The following is a 6499-nucleotide window of genomic DNA, read 5'->3' as shown; positions in this document are numbered from 1 at the left end:
TTCCAACAGAAAGGCAGGTAATAAATATAAGATTTAAAAGCAGGAGCTGTAAAATCAGGGAGTAGAGAGGAGCTTAGGCAGGGTAAGGTAACCTTCGATGTGCTCAGGTGCTTCTTGCAGGAGTTAATGCCATTGGAAGGGATTCCAATCTCCATGATTTTAGGAGAAATAGCCCAAAATCCATGGCTTTAAGAGAAATGGCTGGGAGGCCCCAGGCACAGCCTGAGTGCTGCTCTCTGGGAGAGGCTTGGAGGGTGGCAGGGACATGGGACAACACGGGACAGACACTCAGAAGCCATCCTGACACACCTGGTGTGTTCCTCCTGCTGGAGCCAGGAGACCTGAGCCACCTTTGGGGCTTCCCAGGGTGGGTTTCAGTCCAGGGAGGGTTCCAGCACATCCTCCTCTTTCTGTGCCCATCCAGAGGTCTTGGGGCAGCTTGAGGAGGTGATGGAAAGGTCTCCCCACACCCGGTGTGGGAAGCAGCTTCCTCATGTGCATCAGGACAGGGTGCCAGGAGCTGGCTGTGTCCTCCCAGTCCTGGGGAAGGTGCTGGGGATAAAACACCCAAGGCAAAGCTGCTGTGCTGATGGCCTGACTGGGAAACACAGTGGGGTGAGAACAGAGCATCCTTGGGGTGCTCCTGCCCCATCCCAGCCACAGAGCAGAGGTGAAACCCCTCATTCCCAGAGCTGTCTCCGTGGGCTGAGGCGCTTCTCGGGGTGTTCTGCTCCAGACACCACCCCAGGAGCTGTGCTTGAACTGGACACTGCTCTTTTGGAGAGGTTCCCTCTCGTCCCTCCAGCCCCACTCGATGAACTCTAATTATAACTCGCTGCTTTCTATTTCTGAACGAGAGCAGCACCGAGGAGCTGAGGCCACCACGGCCCCAGTGCTCCCAGCCCTGCCCAGCCCACGCTCTCCCCTCTGCCACAGAGCTCTTCATCTCCACTGCCCTTCCAGAGCCTCATCCTGCACTGGAAAGGGCATCTCCCCATCCCCTTTCCTTTGGATAAACACACCTGGGTTTTTTTTTCCCACTTATTTACAAGAGAATGTTTTCTTTTTAAGAACAGGGATTGTTTTTGCAGCAGCTCCAGCCCTGCCTCGTAAACCAAACATTTCCCAAGCACTCCATGGCCCGGGATGACGTTGTTGTTACTGGAATGCCAGCGTGAGTATCCAAAATGTGTTTCTTGGTGGAGCCAAGAAACTTCTTGGGGGGGTTTTGTGCTCCGTGTCCCCAGATGTGACACAGAGGAGTCCTTGTGGCTGAGCCAGGGGGATGTGGCTGGATCCCCGTGGGGGGAGGATGAGGAAGGGGCTGAGTTGGGGAAGGATTTGTGTTTATTTTAACGTGGTGGAGCCCAAGGCCAGCTCTCACCATCCTGCAGCAGGGGAGCCTCCCCTCCACTTCTGCTGGCTCTGTGCTGGTGACAGGTGACAGGGACTGGACCTTGCTGCTGGTTCTGGTTTTACCCCAGCCTTGCCTTTTCCCCCCTTTCCAGCAGCATCAAGCACCTGCACTTCTGAGAGCATCCTCCTTTCCCCCAGGAGCCTCCTCTCACTATCACCACTCCATGCAGGATGCCAGATCTGATGAAAATGCTCTGATCTGTTCTGACAAATCCTCTGTTCCTAAGCAGATAATAACCAGAAAATCTTCCTAAATAAATCCCGGTTTTGGATCTGTGCCCACACTTTGTCATTCTTTCCCTGCCAATTAACTGCTCCTTCTAGCCCTGAACTGGGAGCATCCTCAGCCCCTCCGAGGGGAAAGCAGACACAGATTTATGGAGCTCGGTGTGGGACTGGGAGGAGAGTTGTGACTGCAAAAAATGAGAATCTGATTTGGCAGCATGGAGGCACCACTGACCAGAACCTCTCTCCTCACTGAGCAGGGATTAAAGGCTGCAGATAGCCAGAATCCCAAACTGCAGCAGGAAGGGCTGGGATACCTTCCCATGATACAGAATCACAGAATGGCTTGGGTTTGGGTAAAAATCACCTAATTCCAAACCCCCTGGATATGGGCATAGCAGTATTGCAAGAAAGCTGGCACTGGAGGAGAGACAGGCATATATTGGAAGAATGCCTGTTATTTTTTATTTATTTTATTTATTTTCCTCTCCCTTCTTTATCAAGTGGATATAATTGATATTGAGATGTCCCTTTGGGCAAAGGGAATCCCAGGACCTATCTTCCCCCAAAACTCTGATGCCACTGATGAGGTCAGAGCTTCACCACGGGCAGGTTGAAGGGAACGTCCCTGCTGGTGGTGGCTGCTGCTCTCCCGTGGCCACCAGCCACATCCAGAGCCCTGGGGAGCAGCTGCTTCACCTCCTCCTTCCACCGGCCTGGGCCCAAAGTGCCGGTGCTGAGCTGCAGAACAAAGGGCTGGGGAGCAACAGCTGGGCTCAGCTGGGAGACAAAACCAGAAAATCCTGGAGATGCACACCTGCAGGTTTTGGGCAGGGATGAGGGGATGTGGGGATGCAGGGATGCAGGAATGAATGGATGCAGGGATGCAGGAATGCAGAGATGCAGGGATGCCGGGATGCAGGGATGCCGGGATTCAGGGATGCAGGGACACGGGATGCAGGGATGCAGGGATGCAGGGATGCCGGGATGCAGGGATGCCGGGATTCAGGGATGCAGGGATGCAGGGATGCAGGATGCAGAGATGCAGGGATGCCGGGATGCAGGGTGTGGGATGCAGGGATGCAGGGATGCAGGATGCAGGGACACGGGATGCAGGGACGCAGGGATGCCGGGACGCAGGGACGCAGGGATGCAGGGACGCAGGGATGCAGGGACACGGGATGCAGGGATGCAGGGATGCCGGGATGCATCGCCCGCTGTCACCAGGAGGTGGCACAGCCCGAGCGCGGATGTCGCACCGGGTCGCGCCCTCCTCCGCCGGGACCCCTAAAAAAGGAGCGAGGTGATTCATCGCTTCTAGGAAAGCCAAGGAAAAGTCTCGCATCATTTTCCTGGGAAAGCCTTTGTGCGGAATCACTTCTGCGTGGAAAACAAACAAACAAACAAATAAAGGCACAAACTCTGTTTCACTTGGAGAAAAGGGAAATCCTTGTGTGAAATGTGGAGCCCTCGACATGATGTGGGCAGGAGGCTTCTGTTCTCTCCTGAGAAGGAAACAAACAGCAGATTGCAAGCCAGTTATTTCTCAAATTAAAACAAAAAATAATTAAACAATACCCCCCTCCCCTCTTTTTGTTAATTTTTCTGGATTCTTCCTTAGCGTCCTGAGAATTCTTGAGAGGATTTGCATTTGGAACATGAAATGAATTTCTCACAATGAGGCCAAAGAAAACCAAGGTCTGTGGGTGGAGGAAGCTCTGGATGGATGGATGGATGGATGGATGGATGGATGGATGGATGGATGGATGATGGATGGATGATGGATGGATGATGGATGATGGATGATGGATGATGGATGATGGATGGATGATGGATGATGGATGGATGATGGATGATGGATGATGGATGGATGGATGGATGGATGGATGGATGGATGGATGGATGATGGATGGATGGATGGATGATGGATGGATGGATGATGGATGATGGATGGATGGATGATGGATGGATGGATGGATGGATGGATGATGGATGGATGGATGGATGGATGGATGGATGGATGGATGGATGGATGATGGATGGATGATGGATGATGGATGGATGGATGGATGGATGATGGATGGATGGATGATGGATGATGGATGGATGGATGATGGATGGATGGATGGATGGATGGATGATGGATGGATGATGGATGATGGATGGATGGATGATGGATGGATGGATGATGGATGATGGATGGATGATGGATGATGGATGGATGGATGGATGGATGGATGATGGATGATGGATGATGGATGGATGGATGATGGATGGATGGATGATGGATGATGGATGGATGGATGGATGGATGGATGGATGATGGATGATGGATGGATGATGGATGATGGATGGATGGATGGATGGATGGATGGATGGATGGATGGATGGATGGATGGATGGATGATGGATGGATGATAGATGATGGATGGATGATGGATGGATGGATGATGGATGGATGGATGGATGGATGGATGGATGATGGATGGATGATGGATGGATGATGGATGATGGATGGATGGATGGATGGATGGATGGATGGATGGATGATGGATGGATGATGGATGGATGGATGATGGATGGATGGATGGATGGATGGATGGATGGATGATGGATGGATGGATGGATGATGGATGGATGGATGGATGGATGGATGATGGATGGATGGATGATGGATGATGGATGGATGGATGGATGGATGATGGATGGATGATGGATGATGGATGGATGGATGATGGATGGATGATGGATGGATGGATGATGGATGATGGATGGATGGATGATGGATGATGGATGATGGATGGATGGATGATGGATGATGGATGATGGATGATGGATGGATGGATGGATGGATGGATGGATGGATGGATGGATGGATGATGGATGATGGATGGATGGATGGATGGATGGATGGATGGATGATGGATGATGGATGGATGGATGATGGATGATGGATGATGGATGATGGATGGATGGATGGATGGATGGATGGATGGATGGATGGATGGATGATGGATGGATGATGGATGGATGATGGATGGATGATGGATGGATGGATGGATGGATGGATGGATGGATGGATGGATGGATGGATGATGGATGGATGGATGGATGATGGATGGATGGATGGATGATGGATGGATGGATGATGGATGGATGATGGATGGATGGATGATGGATGGATGGATGATGGATGATGGATGGATGGATGGATGGATGGATGGATGGATGATGGATGGATGATGGATGATGGATGGATGGATGGATCTGTCCATAAAACCATCTGATGTCTGTGATGGAGATGCACAGGAAGGAATCAAACATCTCCACTGCTGATTTCATTCAGGACCGTTCTAATTGAAACATTATGTCTTACACAATCACCTCCTTCTCCATCCCCTTCTTTCACTCTTCTAGAAACCATTTCCTGCTTTTCCCAGCTGGACATGCTGTCCTTCCTCCTGCTTTGAAGCAAATGTTTTGTTGGGTTTGGCTGCTGCCACAGCCACACGTCGTCTTCTGCCTGATATTTGAGCCATCTGCTGCTAAAGAGAATATTTGGGGCTGGAAGTCTCCGAAGGGTTTGGAGGTGCCAAGATGAATCAGGAAGCAGCAGAGCAGGAGGAAAATCCTTCTCAGCTTCACCTGCAGAGTAATTAAAGTTGAAATGCTTTAAAAATGAAATGCTTGTTCCAGCAGCCTGGTGCTCCCGGGAGCTGATCCACCCTGCTCCCCCTCCACACGGACACGGAATCCAACCCCCATTTCCTCTTGTCTCAAGCGGATGGAAAAAGAGAATTGGCCTCCTGAGCCGTGGAGGTTGCCAGCATCTGCCTTGCCTCATTTCTGCTGCTTGGAGAACATCTGGCTCTGCTCTGGGCCAGCCCCCATGGCCAGAGCAGGGACAGGAGCTGTGTGCTGGAGGTGCCCAGAGCAGGTGACACCCCTGTTCATGGTGCCTTTCCTTCCAGGACACACACACACACACACACAGAGCTCTCTCTTTGATGTTGTTCCAGCCTTTGCCTGGGTTGTTTTTTGTCCAGCTGAGCTCCAGGATCTGGAGGTGCCTGCCCAAGGGGACTGCAGGGGTACAGGAGGGACTGTGAGGAGCTGCAGGGGCTGGAGGATGTGCCAGGCACCTGTCACAGGACCCAGTGTCACAGCCCTGCCATGGGATTCCTCTGCAGGACACCAGCCCCGTGCTTGGCATCCCCTCCTCCCACCCCACAGGATTCTGTCTCAGCTGCTTTGGAGCTTGCATCACTGCTTTTTGGGAAGCTCCTAGAATTCTCAGAAATATCACTTCTTGTTGGGTTTGCTTCCTTGCACTTCAGGGGAAAACAACCAGGGTGTCTCTAAAGATGTGTCCTCCAGATGCCAAAATATGTTTTGAAGTGTGGGATGTGCCCAAAGAGTGATTGCAACACAGCCACCACTGGGACTGTGTGGAGAGAACAGAAGATTTTCTGTGAGAGTTTTAACCTTTGCAAATTCAGCTGGGCATGGGGTAAAAGGAGGGAAGTAATTGAATAATTTGTGTTGGAAGGGACATTAAAGGTCATCCAACCCAGCCCCTCTGCAGGGAGCAGGGTCACTTTTAACTAGACCAGGTTATTCCAAACCAAATCCAACCTGGCTTTGAATGTTTCCAGGGATGGGGCAGCCACAGCTTCTCTGGGCACCCTGTGCCAGGGTCTCACCTCCCTCTCAGGGAGGAATTTTTTCCCAATATTCAATCTAAACCTGCTCTCTGTCAGTTTGAAACCATCCCCCTTATCTTATCACTCCATGCCCTTGTAAAAAAATCCCTCTCCAGCTCTCTTTAGCTATTGGAAGAGGCACTTAGGAATCCCTG

Source organism: Poecile atricapillus, chromosome 17 (genome assembly GCF_030490865.1).
Source record: "Poecile atricapillus isolate bPoeAtr1 chromosome 17, bPoeAtr1.hap1, whole genome shotgun sequence".
NCBI classification, from domain to species: domain Eukaryota; kingdom Metazoa; phylum Chordata; class Aves; order Passeriformes; family Paridae; genus Poecile; species Poecile atricapillus.
This window is presented reverse-complemented; position numbering follows the sequence as displayed.